Below are 26,994 nucleotides of genomic sequence, written 5' to 3'. Positions count from 1 at the left end.
CTGGGCTAAAGCAGGGATGTAAGGGTGTAAATCCTGGTGCAAGATTATTGATCGACCAAGTTATCTGCTCTGTCAGATAACTAGTTTCCTGCTCAGTCGCTTTAAAACAAATGTGATAATTACAAATGCATGTTAATTGAAGTAACACCTGTGTTAATGATGATCTCAAGCATAAGAATCCCATTGTAAAGATTCACACTAACACCCTTTTTCAGGCCTAAGATTAGCCTGATGGAGTAATTAGAAGTTCATTATACTATATTACCTCACTAAAGCCAAACACACTATGGGTTAATATGTTTTCTTATTACAATAATTTTCTTTGTCCTACTAAATAGACCTTGGATATTATAGGACCAGATCAAGCAAACAGATTTGTTGATGTGCAAAAATGTGCTTGGTGTATTTACCTGGACTTCTGGATAACCAGCTGTAAGCAAAAGGACCAGGAGAGTTATTAGCACTGTGCTCTAACCAGCTGAACTAGTCTCAGTTTCTGACCCATGTGTCCTTCAGGCTTTAAGTATAAATAATACGGACTGCAGTCTCATAAATTACATTCTTAAAACTAGCTTGAAGATCTAGTTTTCCATGTAGAACAGCAATGAAATGGTTTCCTTAGATCGATCAGGCATATATAAAGTTTTAATTAATTAATGCCAATTTTCATGGGGAAAATTTAAGTTCAATTTTTCTTTTGTAGAAAGCTTGTTCTAAGCACTCCTTCCCTTGACCTTTGACTCAGCATTAACATTTGTACAGTTATACCTTGTGATTCAATATTTACTTTTGTCACTTAATTTTGGCATAAAAAAATCAGTCCCAAATGTGACACTCTTGCATATTTGTCCACATTCCAGCAATGATTTCTAGAAAGAAATAATAATGCACTCAGAATTTGAATACCTAGATACTATTAAAAAAGTAATCATGAAGTAAAATCAATAATTTAGTATTCCTAATAATGTGAATATAAAAAAATAATCTCATGCATTGCATTAATATAATTTATCTAATCCTTTCAGTTGTGTGTTAGAAGATTGATCGACTCAGACCAGATTTTAGCCTTTCCATTTACAAAGCAAGGATTTTTTAGATCTATAACTGTGCTGCACACCCCAAGGTGGCTTGAACAGCCAATAGGAGTAATAGGGGTGATTAAACCTTGTCACAGGGGGTTAGATGCGGTGCTTTCTTCCTACATGACAGGCTGTGACAGTCAAACAGCACTGAAGCAGAACAAACGACAGTGGCAGTTTGCTGCGAGCAGTGCTACTGTCACAACTCCCACTAGAAAGCTAAACGCTAGGTATTCAGCTCAGGGAAGTTTCAAATAGACCATGCAAATTCTGGTTTCAAAAATTTCCCTGCAAATCAGTAGTGACATGCATTAACTGCAGAGTGATTGTGTTATTGCGTGAGTGATTGTCCACTGTCGGACGCTGGCCATGATCATCATTTGTGAGTGACACCGCTGATCCATTTACATTTGTGTTTAGCTGTTCCTGTTATGGGAAATCTCCCTTCATTGGAGAGAGCTGCTGTGCTAATGCAATTAGAATGAAGGTTATCATCACTCTTTAATGATTGCATGTGTTTGTCACCCTGAGTGACTGTGTACGGATGCGACAAACACCATGCACCTGACTGAGCCCAGGATGAAATCATATGTTCAAGTATATAAGCTTCCATTCCTGGGTAAAAGGAACTGACTTCAAGAAGAGTGCAGAAGAATAACTTCAAATTTTTAAGATTGCTTTTATGGCAAAAGTTAACCAAGAAAATGCTCCCCAAAGTTCATCCTCTTCAAGTGTAACATTCCAGGCTTTTGAAACAAAACAGGAGAGGGAAATTTTGCAAGGAAAGGATGCTAAAAATCTTAGTGGGCTGCCTAAGAGAGAATATTCTGGTTCTCATTTTAAGTTGAATTAAGACTGTGTTGCAAACCCAGAAGAGTAGTACTGTATGCTCACATATATATATATATATATATATATGTATTTAATTATCTAAAGAAGGGTAGAAAGGAGTTGGGAAAAGTTCAAGAGAACCTCTACAAAATTATTAGCAAGATAATATAGGTAAGAATATCTTCATTATTTCAAGATATCTCTTTTCTGAATATAGAAATATTATGCTTAGATTTCTAACTCCTCTCACAGAAACTTCAGATATTTGGAATAAGTTCTGGTTTAAAATTTTCAAGTTATTGTTTGTTTCTTCTAGCAATAAGATTAGATGAAATTGCTTTACTTTAATTGAAGGTTACGGTGTAGTTGATGTTGGACTGAAAATGTGCATTCTAAAAGAACTAAACCCCCCTCCTTTCGTATTTATTTGTTTAAAATATTTGTTCAGAAAAATGTTTTAATCTTTTGATATTTTTAAATTTTTACTAATAATTTCTAGAAGATGATTATAACTTATTTTTTGAACATTTGTTTTTCAGCATACTATGATTTTTTACTTCATGCAGCTGCAGATATTAAGTAAAACTATACATGTGTTTTTTCATAAATTCATGTCCTGACAGTCAAACCTAGCATCTTTTTCAATTCTAAAATCAGTTAAGGAAAATCCTGTCGTATTAAGTCAAGAATGCCAAAGCTTATCTTGATCTGGTCATGTGCACCTATCTTCAGTGAGCTACCCTTGCACTGCCAGACTTGTCATGTCCTGCAGCTCCTGAGCTCTACTTCTCTGCTATACCCAAAGCAGCAATAGCTGTGATAACATTTCCTGGTTGAAATACTGATATGAAGCTCCTCCTTTTCATTCCAGGTCATCTCTTTCACTCTGTTCTTTCTCTGGCAAACTATACAGGATTTTTCATGGAAGAGATCTATTCTGAAGTACAAGTTCAGTCTCTCCAACACACCTGTCCTTTCCTTAGCCTTTTTATGCCCTTGTTCCTGATAGGTTTTGAGACATGCTGGGAGGGAAGGATTTGTAGGCAAAAATGCCTGAGAAACTATATAGGGAGCATTGTTTCCATCTGGTGAGAATTGTGTGGTTCGCCAGAGAAAACTCATACCCATCTGTCTTTTCTGGGTACGTAAGAAATGTCGGTGCCCTGGACAGGAGCAGGAGTGGTTATGCGATGAAGTGGGGCTTTCACCATGCAGTAGTAAATAAGTAGTTTCCTTTTGGAACACCTCTTCAGCTGCTGGTGTCTGTTTCTTTCACTTCTCTTCCCAGATTTTTCCAGATCCTCAGAGGGTTGACTGGGGGGGTCATAATCCAGTTAAAATGTGCTGCTGAGCTAGGACTTCAGCCTTTTAAATCAGGAGAGGAGCTTACAAGAAAGAAGGATGATAATGGCTGCCTGAAAATTTGCAATCAAATTTAAAAAAAAAAAAATAATGCTAGCCTCAACATTAATTTGTTTGCTTTCTAATTTTAGCCCATGAAATTATTAACAAAAATTTATTACTAGGATTTGAGAGTTATCCTGAAAAAACAAACATAAGCATTCAGTTAAGAAGCCTCTTCTATTCAAATACCAATCCAGAGTATTTTCACAGAGAAGGGTAATTTCTTCACAAAGATACAATTTTAAGCAAAAAAAAAAGCTAGAGGGAGGTGATGCAAATATCAGTATGAAATGTTTTTAATCAGTGAAGTTGCATTAATAAAATTGACAGCAGCTGAGAGAAGCCATGTTCAGAGAGCTACTCAATGATTTGCTTAAAATAAGTCGTTTAAGTCATATTTAGTTGTTCTGTCTTGCTTACCCACCACATAAGCAGTTAATACAAAACACTGCATTTTGCTGTTATGAAAGGAAAAAATTGGTTTTTTAAAAGAACTGTAAATTAGGTTGTGCTGGAAGCATCCATTTTCTTGCCTCCATCACTGCCAACTCCCACTGTTTTCTTTGATAAATGATTTGCAGACTACTATTATTATTTATGTGTTTTACAATTACTACGAATGACACCTCCCCTTCCTCAGCCCTAAGCCACAAATCTGAAATGAATAAATGCTGTTTATTGTGACAGTCTGCCTTTTGTCTGTGGAACAATGACAAACTACACCACTGACAGCCAGTTGCCGTTTTTAACTACTGCTCTCGAGCTCAGTCTTTGAGTGTTCTTCAGAACATGACAACAGTCAGTGTGGAATAAAATGAGTGAGATTGTATTGTGTTTGTTTAGCATGCCGTGACACCATTGTCCAATACATTGAGTAAACAGGAAGAATAAATTGCATAACCACAGTAGCTTTTAGTTCCCTTTATTTCATTGAGATTTGTACGTCTGTGGTCATATAAAAATTAATATATTATAGCTTTTTAGCATCAATCATTTTGATATTCATATAAAGATTGCTTTTTCACTGGAATTAAATGAGGAAGAAGAAATAAAGGGAGAACTTTTAATTATTTGTGAAATCTGAGAGCTCTGTCTGAGCTCTTCAACATCTGTAAAGGCAGCATGGAACGACTTTACCTGTATGAATTTTATAAATGTCTCCTGACCTGCAGCTAGTCAGTTTTTAAGTGCTAGAAGGACCTGATTAATTGTGCCTGGCAGAGCAGAGTTAGTAGGTAAATCAGTTCTTATATTTTGACTAGACCCTGGCTTCTATCTAAATGCAAACTTGCAAATATGGCTGAGTATTTATTTATTTATTTATTTAATGCCATTTTCTGTCAGAGTTTGAATGTTAATCTAGCATTTCTTCTTGAAAACAGATGTTATCTGTTTGTTAATCCTCCTCCCTTTACACACATCTTGTGCACGTGTACACACACAAGACCATACAACAGTGTTATTTTATAATCCATTTTCTCTGTATTTATATGCATTTCTGTGCATAAAAGGGTACTGCATTGGTGCTTTACTTAGCTGTCTAAACACCACAACACCACAAAGGATCTTTTGGCATTTGTATTATTTAGTAGAATCTTGTGGTACTATTAGTAATGGAATAGAGACATCTAGTAATTAACTTAAAATTTTGTTCAGTTTAAAATACTATGTGGAGTATCTGACCAAAAAGGGACTATTATCCTGAATTTCATACAGTATTCTGACCAACATAGGTCTTTTAAAATTCCTCGGTTTTCATGTGACATTCAATTTTTAATTCTTTTTCCAAGCAAAGATAGCGGTGCTGCCAGTTTGTAGAAAAATATGTTTCTAATTGAAAAGACACAATCTGGACTCTTGCTTGGAATTTACCTTAATTTCATCCATTAAAAACTGCAGTTAATTTTTTAATGCATCTCCAATAAAAAATTTGCCTTCTCTTCTTCAACTATCTTTTTTCTTATTGTCTTTTTAAAATTCTTTTATTTCCCTTTGAAGTCTCCTTTACCTCTTTTATTTTTCAGACTTCCTATCTCTCTACTTGCAGAAACACCTAGATTCGTTCTCACTGTAGTTTTCTACCTGCAATATAGTGGGGTGTATTATTTTCATTTTAAAATACAATTAAAAGTCTTAAAGTAGGGAGCAGGGTAGCTTCAGAGTATTGTCCTTGCAACAGTCTTTCTTCCAGGATTGCAATTGTGCTTATACCCAAGAAAACTCTTAAAGAAAATCCATGAAGTAATGTAGGGTATTGTATATCTTTGTATAGTGGTTAATGGATAATATAAATTCATACTCTGTGCATCTATGAGACCAGTAAAGACAGATAATATTCTTGGATGTTTGAAACAACTGCTTTTTAAAATTTTTTTGAGGGTTTAATATGGTGAAGTATATTAAATATAGCATGGCAGTATAAGCATTAAAATACTGATGTATCTAGGTAGGAAGAGGGCATGTGTTTTCTGTGGGCAGGAAGGCACAGTTCCAATTAGCTTCTCTTACCAAATGCTTAATCCACACTGCCCCAAAAGAAAAATTCTTCTAATTCCAGCCTTTTTAACTTAGCAGTTCTTTATGGTGTTGGACAGCAGGAAATTACTGAGTGAATCACATAGCACAGCAATATATAAAATCAAGAACCAACATATACATCGAGAAAAGAAAGCAATTTGGACATTCTCATCTAGGTATTCTAATCCAATAGAGAACACTTCATCCTCTTGCATTGCTTCCTGGCTGCTGAACATATTCCCATTTAAATAAACAATGTTGGCTCATTCATGGAGCTGAAGTATCCTTCCTAAAGACATAAAGTGTGGTTTAACTATTTCAGATAATATCTAGGTTATAGCCATTATCTAGCTATAATAAGCTACTTGCCATCCATCAGTAGAGCTATCCGAACATTAATGAGTTCCTTTTGAATCTGGAGAGTACTTAGGCTTTCATGATAGTTGTTCACAGCTGTATATTGATTTGGGTTTTTTTCAATTTCACTATGAATTTTACTGAGATGATTTAAGAAAGTCACCTTATTAGTTATTTCCTGTGTATTATAATTGAAAGTTATGATAGTTTAAAATAACATTTTTACACAAGGACAATGGATTATCTTTCAAAACCTTAATGCAAAGCGTTTGGCACTGTTTCTGATATTTAAGATGAAAATCCAAAAATTAAATTATTGCTTATTGTCATTTGAATGTACCCAGAAAGATTGATAAAATGCTAATAAAAATGTCAGTAAAACATATGTAAAAGGTTCCTTACTAGTTTAGCATAGAGAGAAGGCTTCACACTTCCTGAAAACTTCTGTTGTCAATTTCAAAACCTCCAGAATAGAAATAATTTGACCTGCAATATGAGCTGCCTAAGTTAAGCTTTCATCAGGAGTGTTACAGTGAATTCTAATTTTCCAGGTTTAGTTTCCTAATGTGGTTTTAGAAGTTATAATCTATTTAGATATGAATATTTACATGAACATAAAAAGTTACTTGATTTATAGTGATCTGATTAACTTTGCTATTTCTCAAACCTGTAAAGAAACTTCTGTTTCACATAAACAGCTTTAAACTAACTTGAAACAACCTACAATGATGATGCTACTATTGAACAGGAATCTTTCCAATGCTTGTGATATTCAGAGTTGATGTAGTCATTAGCAGAATAGCAATCAATAGGATCTTTCTTCAAAAGCAGAAGGGTTGAGGTCCATTCATTAAGAGTGCTATGTCTCTTCTCCACTACTCTTGCCCAACCACTGTAGCTGCAAAAGCCAGAGATGTATGTATTCAGCTTCTCTTTTCCCCTCTCTAGTTTCATTCTTTGCAGAAGTGGACACCATGAGATCAGTGAATGTCTCCTATTTCAAGTGACAATGCATAAATTTAAAAATAGGAATATACAGCCATTTTGACACTTTGGATTTGGTATTCTAATCTAATAGAAAAGCTTTCATGCACTAACACTGCCTCTTAGCAGCCTCAACAAATGTTCATCTGTGAGAATAGTACCATACCAGTCATATATGACTGTGCTATTCACACTTCAATTTGGATATATAAATCAAGTTTTCAGTTATAAAGGTATTTCTCTTCCTTGGGCCATGTGGTCACTACTGATCGAAACCACGAGCAGTAACAAGGAAACTGTAAAATGACTGAAAAGGGGGACATTAGTTCACACCCATTGTGGTAATGGATCAGTAATCATAAGATCATTTTCCTCTACAACTCATTTGAAGCACACATACAGGTAGCCTTTTTATCTGCTACCATGAGGGTTCTTTGAGTGCTGCTCTATGTCTATTCATAGATTTTACTGGAACTTTGGCATTCAAATCAACAATAAACATCAGGAGAAAAATGCATAAAGAAAATACATAGAATTTGACTAGTGACTACCAGACAGTCTAATTTTCTTGCAAAGTTGCCGTAGGTGTCACATCATAATCTTGCAAAACAATGTGGAAACACCTTCACAACTGAATATGACTTTAATTAATACAGTCACCAAAATGACATTAATAGAAATTCCTCTGAGACTGTTGCCAGTGTCATTTTGATTCTTAGTCCCAAAAGAAGTTACTGAATCAAGTATGAGCTAACAGAGCAAAGTTTCAGATAAGCTGCCATGTGACTGAGAAGCAAAATGAAACAAAATCTTGTAAGCTTTAAAGAGTTTACCAGAGGTTTCTTGTTACCAGTTAATTTTCTGTACAGAACATCAGAAACCATTGTGAAAAGCATCCATAGTTCTGGTTAAATTATTTGTCTGTTTTGATAATATATTGAGCATAAGCAATCTGCATTAACTTAATTGTAATAGGGTGCTAAAGTCAGTTGGTTTTCAAAAGGGTATCTTACAGCTAAATGCCTGCATTCTATTGATGTCAACAGAAAATACTCAATATTCCAAAATTTGCAAATTATTCTTCTGTTGTCAAATCAATGCTTCCTTCACAAGTAAGGAAAATTACAAAAGCTAGGTCCATATGTGGTTATTAGAACCCCAGAAAATTCAATTTAAAGAAATAAAGAATTTAAGGGTTTTAATACAGATGCACTTTCTTCGATTAGTTTTCCATCAGCCTGAAAGCTGACAAATATTTAAAACTTGTTTTTAAATTCCAGTACTGCCTTCAGAATTCTGGGGTGTTTTCCAAACACCGGAGCAGGGTAGAATTCCCAATGGAAAGAGATTTACTGATAAAAAATAAGGGATAAAAAGATTAGAACTAAAATATATGCAATTTTTTTTTTTTGGTAGAATATATAATGAAATCCCTATTAATATGTAGTCTTGACTATGAAGCATGGACCCCTCAGACTTTGCAAAGGATTTAAAAAATCTTTTTGGAGTAATTGCATAAATATGCAAAGGAAATCTCTTTGTTTCCTCATGTTATCTACCAGAATCTTACTGCAAATAACAAAAGAAAGGTGTGTCTGGAATTGGTGTGTCAATTGGTTTCCTCCAGAAAATGCGCTGCACCTGATGCTGCTAAAAACCTAGAGGTGGGGAACAGTTTACCAAGGAGGAAGTATTAGCCAGTGGTGAAAGTTTCTATGGGTTATTGAAGACTGAGGAGAATTATGAAGAACATCAGAAGAACCTGACACATCAAATGAAAATAAATTCAACAGTTGCTGATGAAATTCATCCTCCCTAAGAGGGAAACAGCACATACTGCAGTGAGTGAATTACAGTATGCTTTATGTACTGAGGGACTCTGAATTAGATATAGCCTCTCAGGACAAAGATCTAGGCATCACTTTAGACAGCTCAATGAAGACATCTGCTTAAAATGGATCAAAGGTCAAAAAACTGAATAATATTTGGGCTGTGTAGGGAATATTATGAAAAATATTACAATGTTACATAAGTTGATGTACATCTTTACCTTGACTCTGAAAGCCCAATTTGGTCAACTCTTCTGTGAAAATGGTATGAAGAGGAAAAAGGAAGGTTACTCAAGGGCACCTATAGTTTCCTCCTGCTTAGAAGGGAGAAAAGTAAAAAGAAATATGAAATTCTGGGTAGTAATCAAAATGTCAACTGGGTGTTTCATCTTTAGCTCTTAATATATTTCTTTTAGTTTGGGTTTTGTGAAAGTGTTTATTTAAATGCTATGCTTTTTTCTATTTGTTAACAAATGTTTTTTTTAAGAGCAGGAAGGTAGAGCAAATAACTGTTGAGGCTACTTCCCTAGAGTTCTCTCTGTTTTACAGGCATACCTTTCAGATTGTGATGGCAGAGTGTCAATTCAGAATGCACTAAGAACAACCCAGCAGCCAAATGCTCCTCTAGAGCAGTTGCCCAACTATATTTTCAAAGCCCTGTAATACCCTTAGCTGACTACAGTGTTCAGAGCTGTTTTAGAAGTGTGCACACTTCTCCTTTGTGTATGTTGTAGACTTTAAATGCCTAGAAATATGGGTTAGTTGTTGTAATGGCTATTGGAAAAGAAGACAGTTATCAAATGATTTTTTATTCTTTGATGGAAGGACATTACAGCAGAAGATCCTGTCACAATTATCTATGCAATTAAGCATCAGAACAAAAAGGAGTAAAATGAGGAAAAGGCTCAGGAGGCTTCTTTCTACCTTTCTTGCCTTTCTGTGTTTTCATTTTTCCAATTTTTTCACCCTCAATGTTTCTCTACCTATTTTCTTGAATTAGAAATGTCATTCTACAAAGGTGAAGACTTCTTGGTAAATTCTGATTTTTTCCACTTTCAATTTATCACTTCTACAATGTACAATATAATGTTATCTTTTTTAAATTTTATTTGTCCTTTGTTCCTGGAGGAATTAATCGAGTTCCTTCTAGTCTTCATCTTCATCCTGGGAAAAATACTACAACTCAGCCATATAGCTATATTTTAAAATAATAAAATATAAGTAAAATATGCCTTATGTTTGAATTTAAAATTTCTAACAAACATATTCTTTAATCACATGCAAATGCCAGTAAGAAGGATAACAAAGGGTGGATAGACCTGAGCTCTATCTTTAAGCTATAAAATAAAAACATTTTTTCACACTACTTCCCTAAAATATCATTATAAGCTGAGTCAGCTATATTTTACTGAACCTCAAAAAAGTATTGAAAGAGCAAGAAATGAAGAAACGAGCTCCATGTTGAAATCTAGATAGAAAACAGACAGTTTCTGGGCATAAGAAAAATGTTGGACAACTCAAGTGTGCTCTCATCTGCCTGGCAGGATTTCATCTGATACTTAATGAATTAAGTTAGTGTCATGGGTTGATCATTAGACAGTTTTTGATTGCTACACTTGAAGTAGTTCTTAAATATCATGAAGTACAAGTAGTGCAACAAATCCATTGAGAGCCAAAGACTAAATGATTGCATCTCATATATAATGTCTTTTATGGCTATTGTATAAAAATTGGTCAAGAAATATTAGATTAGTTACATAACTGATGTTTGAATCCATCTCTTTTTCCATTGTACACTGCCATAAAGTAAAAATTTCTCCCTTTTTTCTCATTCTAAGATAGATTATTTAACCAGTGCTTTCTCTGTTAGTTTTGTGTAAATAAGATAGTATAGAGTAAGCAAGATTCTCTGCTTTATCAAGGTATATATATCACTGAAGTCAAAACCTCCTATGTTCATGGTAAAATTCTTAACAATCAAATATGTAAAGATATTAAAAATTTATAGTTTTGTTTTTATAAAACCTATTCTTTAAAAACCCACCTAGACTAACATTAGCTGTGTTATATTCCTTTTTATTTTTTTATAATACCTTTAAATCTTTAATGTTTTACCTGGTACTGTTGACAGACCACAGGCCCATACTTCCAAGAACTTCCCAATGAATTATTTCACAGACATGTTACCACTTTGGCTGTGGACTTGTAAAATTTTAACACAATTAATTATCACACATGCTGAAAAAAAAATCTGCTATCTCATCAGTTAATTCTTTCAAAACTCTTCTACTTTATCTGACATTCTGATTTTAAAATGATGGGTTTAAGAACTGTTGCAAACATTTCTAGTAACTGTCAACAAGGAACTGATTTCATTACTGTGATCACACATAGAAGTTTTCTGCCTAAGTACAGAATGACACTATTTTTTGATAACTCTGAGATTTTTATTTGTGCTGGTCATAATATTTTCCTTTGTAATATTCCTCTTAACTTTTTTTGTAATTCATGTTTCTTCTAACTGACAATTTTTCCTAATTATCTTTCAGTTTCATTTCAACAGCCAATGTGTTGTTCTTGTAACTGGTTTTGATTTCATTAGTGTTTCTTAAGTGTTTATTCTTAAGGAACCAAGATATGTATAATTCTCTTTCAGACTTCACCTTTAGTGCCTGAAAATTAAAAAGTCTACCAATCTTTAGTCATGCAGTCTGTGCTTTATGACTTATATTGCGTGGTGAATGATCATCAACTTACCTATGCGGTCATTTTTAGAAGACTAATTTATATTTAGAGCTTTTATTGTTTTAGAAAGAATTTCAAAGTGCAGGCAGCCAGAGAAATATCTTCAAAGTAATAAGATTTTTCTCAAAGGAGTAGGGTAGACTTTAGTGGAGATCAAAAAAATTCAAATCTATTAAAAGTGACTCTATTTGAGTGAAATCTACTAGAGAATTACATGAAAGTGGTAGGAGCAACTTCTGAAATGTGTAAGATAACACTGAAAAATAAGCTGAACCTCAAGCTGCCATTTATTTTCTAGCTCGGTGATGTCACTGTGGCTGTCACAAGCTGTGCTGCCCTGCACATGGGGCTGGAAGCCTCACACAGTAAATCCTTGTTCTGCCTTTGATTCCTCCGGGCCTTATCAGAAGAGAAATGCACACATACAACTATGCATAATACAAGGCAGTATTATTTAACAGAGTGCTCCAGTGACATATGCAAACCACTCATTTCTTGTTAATATGGCAACAGCAGAAAGTCTCCAGAGGTTTGTCCAGCCTCATAATGAAGGCCTGTGTTACGTGCAGTTCTGTAGACTCAGAAGTGGCCATGGATTCATCCCCTGCTGTGAAATTTGGCTGCTGCCTGAGGCCCTGTGGAAATCATGTTTCTTGCTATGCTAGACCACGTGCAAGCCTCCCTGCTGACAAAAGCTAGGAAATTTGCTGAACTGCGTTCATCTGTTTCTCTCCCTCACCATCTGAGACAGAGGGAAAAGGATCTGCAGGGCAATATTTCCATCCTGCTTTTTATTTCTGACAGGGAAGTAGGATGGTCACCAATACATTCCTCAGGATGTGTTGATTGATGAAGTCATTAAGGGACTGGATTTTTGGAGGACAGTCAGACTAGGCAGATGGAGCAGACAATCTCAACAACTATGATCGCATTGAAAGATAATGGAAGAAGCCTTGAATATTCCTTTCTCCTCAAGAAGTTCCAGGAGCACGGTATAGGAGAGAAAATGAGAGGTGTAATGTGAATCATCCCGCTTTTGTTACAATGTGCCAAATCAATGAAACAGTAAGAATCACATGCCTGTTTTTATAGTTTACGTGTCTAATCTCATGTAGTTAATGTCTACCCCCTCATTTTTTGTCTGGGAGATGGTTTTCAAGGGCCAGAGAAAAGTAAGGGATCAAATGCTGAAGAAAAGTCTCTCAAACTATGTATTTAAAAGCAAAAAATAATCGCATACAAAAAATACTGTAAAGAAAGGGGCATTTTATATGCTGCAGTGCTGAAGTGTTTAGAAAAACAAAAACAAATCAGAAAACTTACTATATTTCCTCCAAAATGTGCAAGGATTTGATCTCGAATGGAAGGTGTGTTTAGTATTTGTTGGGAACAGTCTGAAGAATGGCAAACCTGGAATGAAAGAAACAGGATGTTAGATGAATGTAAATGGAAGCTACTTTTGAGAATGCAACTGATCTGATGGGGGAGACTAAAGACAATTTTATTTGCTTTGTGTTCTTTTTCAGTCAAATGGTTCCTGTTAAAAACTTACAAGGACCTAGTCTGGCATTAATAGTAAGTGTTAATAGAGCTGTCATAGTATGTAATGATTTGAATTGGTTAAAGGAGAAATAAAATGTTACTGATAATGCTAATAGCAAAGTTTTAATAAGTGGGCAAAAGACATGGGTTTTTTGGTTGTTTATTCAGCTGTGCCACAGAATTAGGGAAGAGTGGGCACCAAGACGAGACTGGGGAGAGCATTACAGGGGTCTATATCTGGAGAGACATCCTTCACAAATGAGAAAATATAACTGGTTATAGTGAGAGGAAAGAAGACACTACATAAGTACACATTGAAGAGGTTTGTGCTGAGAATGGCTTCAGATGGACTGGAGGGAGAAGATCACAGGAATCCAGTGCAGAAGTCAATGGTTCCTTTCTCAGGGATTCAGGAAGCAGTTTCTATTACAAAATAGCATATTCAAACAAGAACAAGGGAAAATTCAGATGTGGCTCCTACCAAAAAGTAGAAGGTAGAAGAGTAATGTAATAAGGAAAATCAAGTAAAGGAAAGATTTCAGTTTTTTAAGTATCTTTTTAAATATCTATATATTCAGCCATATTTTTAGCAAAAAGAAAAAGGTACTAGTGTTTGTATTTATATATATACATATATATATATATATATATATATATATATATATATGCACACACACATGCAGGTGCTGTTAAGTGTAAATCCTTTGTTTTCTTTGAGAAATAATAATGAAGCATAATAAATCTTATAACCCATAAAATACTGCATTTGCAGTTTTTTCTATCACACTGTATATATACATACACTAATATGCATCTTTTAAATAGAAAACTATGTTTTCAATATATTTTTAAATATAGCTTATGACCTAGTTTCAGACTGATGAGTGGTAATATTTGCGAGAATCCTATGGGATTCTGTCTTTATGTCTTTTTTGCAATAAGGAGCTACCAGAATTTTTTTCATCAGACTGCTGAGTGCACCAAAAAACCAAAACCCAAACCAAACACCCCTCCCCCCTCCAAAAAGAAAAAGTTATTTGTTTCATCTTTTATCCCCATAATAGTTTGGAGATAGAATATGCAGAATTATGTGGATATATGACAAACTGCTTTTGAAAACCAATGTATTTTCTGGTTCACATGACATGTTAAAATATTTGTTTTGTTATCTTCCCCTTTTCAATTCTTTTTTGTTTTTTTTTCTAAATCAATTGATTATGTCAAAGCATTCCTTCAAGTCAAGAAATTTTCAGTAAAAAGGTTGGTTATTGTTCTGAGGAAGGGAAAGATATCCAGTGTACTTAAATGAAAAGATTTTATATGGCGATTTGGAATGGCTAAGTCAAACAGTAGGTAGATATAAATAGTGCAACTAATTTAGAATAGTCAAAATTCTTTGCCTTAAAATTGAACTATGCATATATATAGAGAGGAAAAACCCTACTTCTGATGACAGTTGCATGAAAGTGGGAAAAAACACTTTGAATATTGCTATAATCTAGTAATTCTAGAGTATGATAATACAGCTGATATACAGTATTTTTTTTACCTCCATAGAGTCTACTGCCTTTAGACCACATGAACCAAAATACCTAAAACCTTCCTCATTAGGACTTAAAAGAATGTATTTCATCACACCAATTGTCATCTTGGCTGCATTATACGGATTATATTTTTCTTGATTTTTTTTAATTGTATAGATGAATATTCAAACAAAACTTTAGCATTTCCAAATCTAGTAAGCTTTTTGTCTTGTTTTTTATTTTTAATATCTATTATTATAATGCTTGCAATTCTTTGTCTAGTTTTAAATTGCTCTATAAAATAATTTGCTGCAGTCTTCCTCAGTGAATTTTTTCTGTCTTAGGTGAATAATCAGGGCAGTTCAGTTCAACTGAATAAAATAAGTAAAGTGTGTTATGTCATTGTGAGGCCCACTTTTTTATAGTATCTAAGTTAAATTTTAAGAAAGAACTAAAGTACTTTCTAGGTAACAGTGTAGTCTGTATTACAGCTTTTATTTGTGACTTTGGGAATAAATTGCAGTGTGGGAAAAGCAGCTGAAAACATGGATAAAAGTCAAATGCAGGATTATTGTAGACCCTGTCAAAATAAATGGTAGAATATTTTTTAGTATGTAATTAAATGTCAAGATTTGTGAGTTAATGGAATTTCTGTAGTCACATCAAGGTCAGACGAGCAATTACTGTTTATGAATTATCTGAAATCTTGTATAGCCTTTTCTAGCTAGTCTTATAGCATCTATTTATATTAGACATCTTTGCCATTTCTGATGTTTCTCCCCCATAGTTTCTGTTAACAGCATTGTGGTGCATTTTGTCAATTCTGTAGCTGTTTGCAAAACCTTCCTTTATTTCACTGAAGTGCTTGCAATTAGCCCACTTCTCCCCATTGAGAAGCATCTTTGTAATAACAGCTTTGCTGGCAGAGCTTTTGTTAGGGGGATTTTAAAATCAAGAGTCTACAAAGGTTGGGAAAAATCCAATCATACAAAAGTTCAGCAAATCCCTTTCAAGGTCATATCAGTTAAGATTACATAGATTTTCCACTTCAGCAAACAGTAGAGTTTTGCATTTTTAGGAATGAATTCAGAACGATAGTATTAATAAAATAAACCAATTCTAAAAGAAACTGTTTGCTAAACTCAAAGAAAAGACTGGATGCATCCCTCTACCCCCACCCCCACGGTCTTTAGTGGGGTTACCTTTCTCCCCCATGTAGCCTCTTGTATCACTTCCTTTGAAGTCGTTCACAGCATTTGCTTTGACAGCCACTGGGTGTGGGAAGTATAAGGCTATAGCAAGTATCTCCATAGCATAATCCGCCCAGTCACTGTTGGTCACTGATCCAGCTGCATGCAGCAGCTTAGTAGTCAAAGGGCATGGTAATTCCCTCCTTCTCTCTTTTCTTTCTTCCAAGGCAAAATCTTCACCTGGTGTTTTTGATTCATGCATTCTAATTATGATGGCTGCCATCATCAGCCCTGTGGGTGACACTAGAAATTCTCTGAGCCAACAGCTAATACCACAGCTTGTTAAGCGACCATGTCAGCCTGATTTTAGGGCCCATTTTGCAGTTCACCGCAGGCCTATCTGAAAGCATCAGGAGTCTCCGTCTAGCAGGACAGGCTCATTGTCTTTCTAAATGTCTCCTTCTGATAAGCAGATCCAAATATGGTTCATTCACTGTGGATTTGAAGGCACAGTGGGGAACATGGCTCACACAGTGGATGCAACAAAATGCTTAATATTTTCACTTGGTATAGAGCTAAAGAACCCAATTTTCAATTTCAGGATACAAACATTTGCTCCCTGACTATGATCAAGAGTTTGAAATTTAAATCAGAAGTCTTCGAAAGCTATTCTAATTCTCAAAGGAGCAGGCTTTCCCATACTTAGTACAAAGAAGAAAGTCCTTGGTTTGTATCAGAGTTTGAGCACACAGAATTCACACGATGACCAGAAGTATCCTTTGTTGCCTAAAGATATTGTAGGAATTTTTTTCTCTGAATAATTTTGTGTGAAGTATGTGATGTGGGTAACTGTGAGGTTAGTAACAGCACCATGAATGCCGCAGTCTGATCTGCCTTGCAAACTTTATTTGCTTTTAAATAATTGCTTCAAATACATATTTGTCTATGCTGCTCCATGTATTTCTTTTTAATGTTCTGTCTAGCCCGAGCTCGGGCAGTACAAGGCAATGAATAGATTTCAGTTGCAGGAAATGAGATTTTTTTCCAAAAGTATACTATTGTGGCTCTGTATGTTTAACTGATCTCTGATCTGCAAACTACTGGTTTTTTATAGCTAGAAACAGGGCTAAATTTTCTCTGACTTCATAGGCATATTTTAAACAGAAAATAAATAGGTGGCCTTTCCTGCCACATAAATTCACAAGTATAATATTAATACAACAGTTTTTGTTCTCTAAGAAAAAAATCAGTTACTTACCAATGAGGTATGTAAAAGTGCTTATCTTGCAGAACTATCAGTATGAACCAGTATGCATATGGGAAGAGCTAATTTAAGATCTCCACAGGAAATTAGAGTGGCTCTTTTATTATCAGCATCCATTTCCTAAATACTGTGTTGCTCTTGGCTTATGTTCCATTGACCTATAATAATGATGCTGCAGACTTTTTTCATCTCTGTAAGTTGGCAAACTGGCAGCCATGCCAATCTGTAAACTTCCTTACAGAGATAACTAAGAAGTCCATTTTTTGACTGAAAAATCTGTAATTTTGTAACCCTTGTTCACTGTAGTGATTGTTCTTTTGTGTGTAACATGCTATTGGAAAACTTCTTCCCCCTTAACCTTCTCAAAGGATTTACAAAAAGAGGGCATTTCCAATGTACAATGTAATTGTGCTTTGGCTGACTTGTATGTTTTTCCAGTTTTGCAGTGCAGATTCACTGTTGTAACCAAGTATCCGAGGCAAAACTTTGTAGCTGCACAAGATAAAGACTTCATTGTGATCAATAGGGCTTAAATCTCACAAAATTTTTCAAAATATTAAATTTAACTAGATGGGCAGAATTTACATTCTCCTTATTTTCTATCCACTTTTCATCTAATGTGTCTAGAAGGCTATTTTGCTTCATATAAAATTGTGACAGAAACTTGAGTACAAAGTGGAGCAAAAATTGTTCCTGTAGAACTACACCAGCCTATACAGACTTAAAATTACAGAGGTAGGGATAGATGTTTAAAACTAGACAAAAATAATCAGATCATTCAGAAGGAATAAAATGAGTTCCATGGTGTGGAACATAGAGAAAAAACAAGTGATCAGGTTCAGCTAGCATGACTTTATGAAAGGCAAGTCCTGCTTGACCAGCCTGATTTTCTATAACAAGGTGATCCATACAGTGGATGAGAGAAAAGCTGTGGGTGTTGTCTACCTGAACTTGTGTAAAGACTTTGTCATCAATTCCCACAATGTTCTCCTGGAGAAGCTTGGTTTTTTGGTCTAGACAAGTGGATTGAGTGCTCTCTCAGTAAGTTCTCAGAGGACACCAAGTTAGGTCTGAGTGTTGGTCTGTTGGAGGAATGCTCTACAGAGTGATCTGGACAGGCTGGATTGATAGGCTGAGGCCAACTCTGTGAGCTCCAACAAAGCCAAGTGCCAGGTCCTGTATGTGGCTCTCACTAAGCTTGTGCAGCACAACAGGCTGGGAACAGAGTGACTGGAAAGCCATGTGGTGTAAAAGAAACTGGAGGTCCCGTCAACAGCTGCCTGAACATGAGCCACAGTGTGCCCAAGAAGAGCAGTGGCATCCTGGTTTGGGTCTGAAATAGCATGGCCAGCAGGACCAGGGCAGTGATAGGCAGGTGAAGCTGCACCTTAAACACTGTATTCTCACTCCCTGAAATACATTGAGGTGCATGTCCAGAGAAGGACAAAAAGCTGAAGTAGTCTTATGAAGAATGGTTGAGGGAGTTGGGGTTGTTTAGCCTGGAAAAAAAGGAGGTTCAGGAGAGACCCTATTGTTCTCTACACCACCTGAAAGGACATTGTAGAGAGGTGGAGTTTGGTTTCTTCTCCCAAAGAAGCCTTAGAATCAAATGAAATGGCCTCAAATTGTCCCCAAGGATGTTTCGATTTTGGATATCAAGAAAAATTTCTTCACCAAAAGGGTAGTCAAGCATTGGAACAGTCAGACCAGGGAAGATGCTGAGTCACCACCCTGGAAATATTTAAAAGATGTGTAGATGTAGCTCTTAGGATTATGGTATTGTGTCGGACTTGGCAGTGCTTGGTTAGTGGCTGTTGGACTAAATGATCTAAAAAGCCTTTTCCAACCTAAATGATTCTTTAATATGAGATATTTTGTGGAAGTAAAAGGACAGCAGTAGGCTGAGGATTCATTCCAGCTGCTGTGGTATAGAGCTACTTATGAAGAATTGCATTGCATTGGATCTACTAATGTGGTTTGTTAGCCTTAAGCTTATTTGAATTTTATTGAGTCTAGTCTACACAAGGTCATAACAGAGCTTAAATTTAAGTCCATCACCATTTTCTCTTCTTCATTGTCCAAAAATATAGACCATTTCTTCCACTTATGAAAATATCTTTTGTTGCTGTAAATATTTTTAGATTGCGGTTAGGACTTACCACAGTTAATTCCAAAGTGAACCAGCAAAAGTATTCCAGCATTGTTATTAAGGGATGAGCAAATGGATTTCACAAATAAGTCCTTCAACTCTAGTCATGATGCCATTAGAAAGACCAAAAGCCCACAATTATTATAAATCACATTTGTTTTTAATTTGTTTTCATATGCAAACTCTTAAAACTTGTATTAGCAAGTCTTGTATTTTTCCATATGACTTTGTATGATAGAAATACTGATTATGATTTTGGTACTCATGGACCAGTCTGCATGCTGTCAATCAAAGTATTCTGTCTGGACTTTGTTATCTGCCTCCATTCTTTGCAGCAGACTGCAGGCTGCTTTCAGGTCTCAGAAGATATAAGCCTTTCCTTTAAAAATAACCAAGAGCTTAGCAATGAATAGTACTGCTGCCTCAATTCCTTCTGTTATAACATCCTGCCTAATGCTTTTCACTTTACTTTTCATTTTCTTTGTAGTGCTGAGATCTGGGAAAATTAAGATCTGTGGTACTCTGTATTCAAGCATAGATTTGAGACTCGCAGCTTGCAGCATTCTCACATGATTTCTGCTATTAGTGAATGTAAAAACAGTTTCTACCCATCTCCCTCTTCCTATTTCCTAAACTAATAGATCAGTAGGAGAAATTTTCCATGCATAATGTGAAGAAAGAGCAGCTTAGCTAAAAGATTTTTTTTCTTGTTTACCATTGATCAGAGGAGATGAGGAGAATCCAGAGATTGTTTTCTTTCTTTCTTTTTTTTTTTTTTTTTTTAATGACATTCTGCCTGGACTTGCATATCTAAGAAAAATCTGTTTTTCTCTCCTGTTTCTGGTAGTAGTCCTGGCAAAGTGCTATTAATTTCTTCTATAAAATTATTTTAATGAGTTAGCAAAATGCCTGAATGTTTGTTGAAGGGTGGTATAAGCATCGTATAGGAAAACTTGGCAGGGGAAAAAACAGCCATGAAGCATTCATTTGGGTACTGGTCAGTCATAGAAAGTTCATTATTACATTAGATTGCTACTATTAAGGCTAATGAGCATATATAAAAGTTGAAAGTAGACATAACCACGATACGTCCAAGTACTAAGCATACTATTCTTTGCAGAACTTCAGGATCAGAGGGCATGACAGATCTTTGAATTGTATCCTGCTTTCTTGGAAAATACATAGCTAGTACTGAAGAATCAATTTTAGTGAAAATACTTTTTTTTAAAAAAAAATATGTGCATGAGCTAAGTCTTCATCTGATTCTGTTTGGAACTCCTAAATTATCTCATTCCAGCCACTCATAAAATGCTTTGTTTCTTGTTGCAGAGCAATCTCACAGCACATGAACTACGTATCTCTTGATTAAAATTATATTTGGAGATATTCTGGCAATATGCATTCTCTGCTCCAATTCCAAATATTTAGTTTGTGGGGTCAAGAAAAAAGAGACAGATAAGAGGGTTTGAAACCTGTATAATGTGTGATGTGTGATGGAGTCTCATTATTCACTGATGAACCTCACAAATCTACTCTTAGGGAATCACAGTAGAATGAAGACAAAGCCATAGTTTCTTCTGTTTTATGAAAGTTTATTTATCCACATCAGTAACTTGGTAACTGTCTTATAAATTGCAGGAAATTTGGGTGAAATTGGAAGTGCCCTTGATGGGTGTCTCAGCACCCAACAGTATGGGAAAGAAGTCCTAGGAAATAAATCTTAGCTCTTTTCTATCCTTTTGTATTAATAAACATTCTTCCCTGCTGGGAATAAATTGTTGTAACTCTGATGTCTATGTCAGAGATGCTTTAGCAACTTCCCTGAACAATTTAGCCTTTGAATGTTTTGTCCTTAATTCCTAAACCTGATATATCATTTTTACACTTAGTATGTTTTAACAAATAATATTTTAAAAGGATTTAGAGTACTGTAAAATGCATTATATGCAGTGAGAAAGGACAAAAAAGTCTATTCTTTCCAAATATGAGTTCTGTAAAAAAGCAGTTCATCAAAAATGTAAATGTAACTGAATTACTAAGTTCTCATTTTTTGAGTAGGAACAATTAAATAATTTTGAAACTGGTGGCTAATCCTCAAGGTTGGATTTGATTAATAAAGCAAACGATAGCCTGCTGATTTTAAAGTAAAAAGCTGAATAAATACATGTTGCCATTTTCAGCAATAAAATAATAAGCTAGAGTAATTGTGATTGTCGTAAAATAATGTTAGAAACAATGTCTAATAAACTCAAAAAAAAAAAAGATGATGGCTAGGATGCATTTCCTCCAAATACATGCAGAGTTTGATTCAGATTTGGTAACAAATTATTCATGGCATAAATTATGTCCTAACTAGTGCTGCAATAGCAGTATTTATTTAATCAGAGCATAATCATTGTTTGACAATTACTTTTAAAAACTATCCTAAAATCAATAGATAATATTTGTACAATTGTAATAGTTCAGCTATGCAAGCAACTGGAAGACTTACACATCTGTCCAAGGGAGTGAGGACCTAAAAGAATTTGTCTAATTAAATCATCACAACACAGTAACTAATAAAATAAAACAACTTCTGCTAATGGAATTACTTGCATATTAAAGAAAGCAGAGATTGTTATTTGATATCTCAAACCTGAAAATTAGCTTGCAGGAAACAGAGAAATTGGTAGCCATTAAATTGCATGGGATAATACAGGTTGTTTCCTTCCTGGTTTGGCACACTTCTGGAAGTGCTGTAACTCTAATGGCCACAGCAGGTCAGGAAGCAGTTCTGTCTAACCTCTGAGTCTGTCATGGCCATGGATGGATACACAAGGGAGGAGAGCTATGCCAGACATATCATTCATTCCCTAATATTCTTCCAGTTACCAACTCTTTTAAGCTTAGAACTGTACAGAGAAAAAGGTGTGTGTGCGTGTGTGTTGTTATTTGTAGGCCCTTCTTTTATCTCTCTTTTCCAGTCTCCTCTCAAGCCCATGAAGATAGTATATGTATAGCCTTTCTTAGTGCCTTGCATAAGTATCCCCTCCTTTTCTTTCAATGTATCTTCTAGTTTCATTCCTGATCCCTATTTCTTGTAAGAAATGAATCCATCACCTCAATAAGACTTTTGATGTAAACTTCACAAAACCCACAAACACATTTTTTAATCGATGAATGGACCTTAATCTGTGCTATTCTTCTTCACTAAACCATGCTTCCACTCTTTTGGTAGCTACTGAACTCCCTTCTGAACCTTTCTGAAATTTCTGAGATGGGGAGACACATGATATTCAAGGCATGGGAGAAAAATTATTTCGGATGCAATGAAAACAGTACAATGATGTTCATTGTGTTTCATTTGATCTGTTCCTAATACTTGGACCACTTTCTGTTGCTAACCTTTACTTGCCCTTTGTATTAGAAGTCATTTGGAGATCAATGTTATCTCAACTAGACCACTCTGTACCTAAAGTGGATCATATACATGCTCCATGATTCTTCAAAAGAGCTTCAGGGTTTGCCAAAGTTGTGCTTCCCAAGTAGAAAACATCTATTCATGTGACTACTAATCAGAATATTCATTTACATGACACAGACATCAGGATTACTTATAGGTATGCAGTTCCTCAGATTTCTCCTACCTTCCTTCATTTTCTTTGTAATCAAGGAAGATTTAAGGAAGGATTTTATGCTAACTTTAATGCTACGTACATTTTATCTCTGTGTTCTCTTAGAAAATCTGAGTGAATAACATCTGACCTGAGGTGTTTATTGCCTTTCATTTTTTGTCACTGTGTTCTTTAATAAACTCTACAATCTCTGTAATATCAGATCCTTTGATGATTCTCTGTCAGACAATGGCTAGCAAGGGATTGCTCCCAGTTTCTTCCATAATGAATGTAGGGAATTAACTTAGTTTTTCTGGAATGACCTTAGGTTGTCTGACATTTGTTTTGTACCATCCTCATAAACTGGCACTACAGAATCCTGGGAATGTGCCTTTCTCCCGATACATTTTAAGAGAAGTTTATTATTATTGCACATCCTTTCTACTAGTTGTTCCTCAAACTCCCTTTTTAGACTGTTTGGTTTTGCTTTTGCATTTAATCTGCCAGAGTTCATTGTTCTTTTTTATTTTCTATTCATCCTAATAAGATCTCAAGTATTTGAAGTGTAATTCCTTCTTTGTCATAACCCCTTTAACCCTTTTTTGATTGGCAATATACACCTGGGATTTTTTTTATCCAATGTGGTGTCTTTAAGTAATTTCCATACTATAATTCCCACAGTGCCTGTAGAGATTTGCTTCTCTTAGTTGCCCTATGTAGCTTCTTTTCAATAAGTGTCCTTAAATTTATTCTTGAAAAGCCTGAAAAACAAGATTCCTGAAATCTTCATGAGGAAGAAGGATACTACTTCACAGTGAGAAGCTTATACCGGACATATTGCAGCATAATTTTCCATAATTTATGCTGACTGGGGTTATAATGACAATGTTATTTTTATTTTTCAATTCTGTAACAGAAGAATTAAATCAGCATGTTCCATAAGGATATTATTAAACACTTCCTAGGAAAAAAAAAAAAAATCGCTGTTTTCTGACCTTCATTAGAAAGTTTTAAAGTTTGATCTGGTACTTCAATGAAAGATCCCTGATAACAGGAAAATATCAGAGTTGTTAGTGCAGCCTGTTGTCTAACAAAGAAAGCAATTCAGTTTTCCAGGTGAGATGTTTTAGTTTTAATAGTGTATACATGCTGTCTTGACACCAGGGCAGCCATTCCTTCCTTGGCTTTTAAATTATGGCACAAACATTTCTCATCGATTGCAATTTTAGAGCCATTTGAAAGCTCGGGTTTGGCCCCATGGTTTCACTGTGCCTGTACAATTGAGGAGAATAACTTCTGTGATGGGTACTATTATGGTCATTGTGTTCCTGTGAGGTGGACCTACGTCTCTGCTGAAGCTGAGACAAGTGTCTGCAGTCCTGAGTATTGTTAAGGGATTTCTGTGAAATCTCAAGATGAAAAGTATCCTGTTTTCTCTGTTCCATGCAGACTACGAAAATATACCAATTTTTCAAAGATTGCCTATTTTTACCACTACTCTATGGTAAATACTAAAGAAACAGGCTGTATAAATAGGGGCTTTGCATCAGGCTTCCTGAGTTTATGGAAGTAAATAATCATCCTCTGATGGTTTGAAATCAAGGGCTTAAGTGCCTTTTTCCACACTTACAGTTAAAGTGTGATTCTTCAGTTGGGTGCTTTTTGCCTGCAAAACTGAAATTCTTGGACTTTACTTCTATGTTTACAAGATACCTATTTTGTGTGATTTATCCTCTTTTATATTTAACATATTGCTAATACTTATAATAAAGACTGTATATTAATATACAAAATTTTGGGGAACTGAAAGTTTCAGTAATCCATTTCAGAGCAACTACATGTGCTTCTCCAAGTAGCTAATAAATCATATTTATTAATATCTCTTTCAGGATTTTCTGAACTACAGGCAGGTTTTCTCCTAACCTTTTTAATTTTGTTGTTAATTATTATCTGTTTATCTGTTTAGAGGTATTTGGCTTAGACATAGTATAACAGAATTCAAGATGTAACCCAAGAAAAATGAAGAGTGGTTTGTCATGCAAATAGCAGTGCTTACTAGTGATTCCCCATATTATAATGAAACCATAGTTTCCCAGTTAATCTTTTATTAGCCCTTTGTAATATGCATATAACTTTGGCCACAGTAAAAGACAAAATCATGGTCTGGAAGAACTTTGGGTGTGGCCCATAGCTCATTAAACTTTAAATTTGGTAAAATTGGCAAGTATAAAATGGCAGTAGCTGAATACTCAAGTCTGTTGACTAAACTGATGACCTGTATTTCTATTTTACCAAGTACTTCACGAACAAATTACTTCTTAGCCAAGAAGAATATTTTGTTAAACAAATTTGAAATTTTCTGGAAAGAAGTTTTTATTGTGCTGCCTGTATGTTTCACCTCTAATTTCCCAGTCCTATGTAGTAGAATAGAAGCACATGTAGTTGTAAGCACTCTCAATTACTTCTGCCAGACTAGATTATATATTGTGCCTGTTTTACTTCTGCTCAATCCATTTTTGAAAGTGTAGAATTTAATACTGGTCAAAATGGGAAATAATTAACCTAGAAACATAGAATGGTTTAAAAAAGCATTAAGAAGACTTTAAAAATCCTCTAGATGCAGACCTCCCAGACACCACCATGGGCAGGCAGGGACACCACCCACTATACTGGGGCTCCATTTATCTTGGTCTCAAACACAGATGGGGTGTTCAAAATTTGTCTGGACAGCCTCACTGGCTTCTGAGCAAAGAATTGCTTCCTAACATCTAGTCTAAATCACTCCTCTTTCACTCTAAAATCACACCCCCTTGACCTGTAGCTATCTCCCCCTGTAAAACCTCCAGCAGACATACTCCTGTTGGAGAAAAAGCTACCTGTTACTATTTGTGTATTCAGTGAACTGAATGGATCCTGCTTGAGGTTTCAGTTTTTGAGCTTGCTTGGATCTACAGTTTGCTTTCCTAAATCTAGCAAAGGATCCTCAACCTTATTTCTAGAAAATTTAATAAAGCTCTTTATCTTCTAATTCTTTTTTCTTTGAGTAAGACTCATCTACGTCTATAAAAGCAGATGGGGAAATTAATATTCTGAACTGTAATTATTCTTCATAAATTTCCAGAATAATTTCTGTTGATAGGTTACCTCTTCTTTTAGGTAGAAACAGTAAGATGTCTGTAGTGTTCAGTTTTTCATGTACTTTGGAAGAATCTGTTATATTTACTAATGTTGCCTTCTTGGTCTCTGTTCCATAGGTTAGAAAAATCTCCTTTTTACTCATTCCTTCAAGATCTGAATGTAGTGATCTCATCCTCTGCCAACAAAATAATTAATCTTGTCTTTTATTTCGCCTACTCTTGCATAATTACTGATTTAATGAAATGATGTGTTTATTTCCAGCTTACTTTAAGTATTTTTCTCTCAAATATTATTTTGCTAAACATATTACTGCACTAAAAATAATTATGTCAGCCTAAAAACTCAAGAAAATCTAATAACTCATAAATAACTTCTGAAAGGTGGACATTAAATTGTTCTATTTTCCCACTTAATTCAGATCTTTTATCCAACTGTTAGGCAATTCACTATTTACACAAACTGACTTGCTTGATCTAGATGTCTAGTTCTGGAAAAAATCTATTAGTCCTAATCCAGAAAAACAAATAGATAAAATTATGTAATTTCTCATCTGGGGACGCTGAACAGTTTTCTGTACAAACTGCATTAATAGAAAAATATATGTAGCTAAAGAGAACTTGTGAAATGTCAGAAATGAATCTCAGTTGGTCTTATGAGTTGAGAGCTTTGCACTTCATTACTCCACAGTTTCTCAGTTTTCTCACATGCAGTCACCTAGATCTTTAGGCCACATGTACCCACGGCCTGTCTGCAGGCATTCATGCCCTCAGCTTGTCTCCTTCCTCCATCTTCTATGATCCTTCTTTCCCTCTCTTTGAAGATCAGGTTATATTCTCTTTTTTTTTAATG

At 35.1% G+C, this 26,994-nt stretch overlaps 1 protein-coding gene across 2 annotated transcripts in view; it reads left to right on the top strand.

Annotated features, from left to right (window-relative positions):
* TENM3 (teneurin transmembrane protein 3) overlaps window positions 1-26,994 on the top strand; it is a 960,849-nt gene that overhangs the window by 377,957 nt on the left and 555,898 nt on the right. The gene's annotated exons all lie outside the window — the stretch shown is intronic.

Source organism: Erithacus rubecula (assembly GCF_903797595.1).
Source record: "Erithacus rubecula genome assembly, chromosome: 5".
Lineage (NCBI taxonomy): Eukaryota > Metazoa > Chordata > Aves > Passeriformes > Muscicapidae > Erithacus > Erithacus rubecula.
Note: the sequence above shows the minus strand (reverse complement) of the source record. Positions and strands in the feature narration are given on the sequence as shown.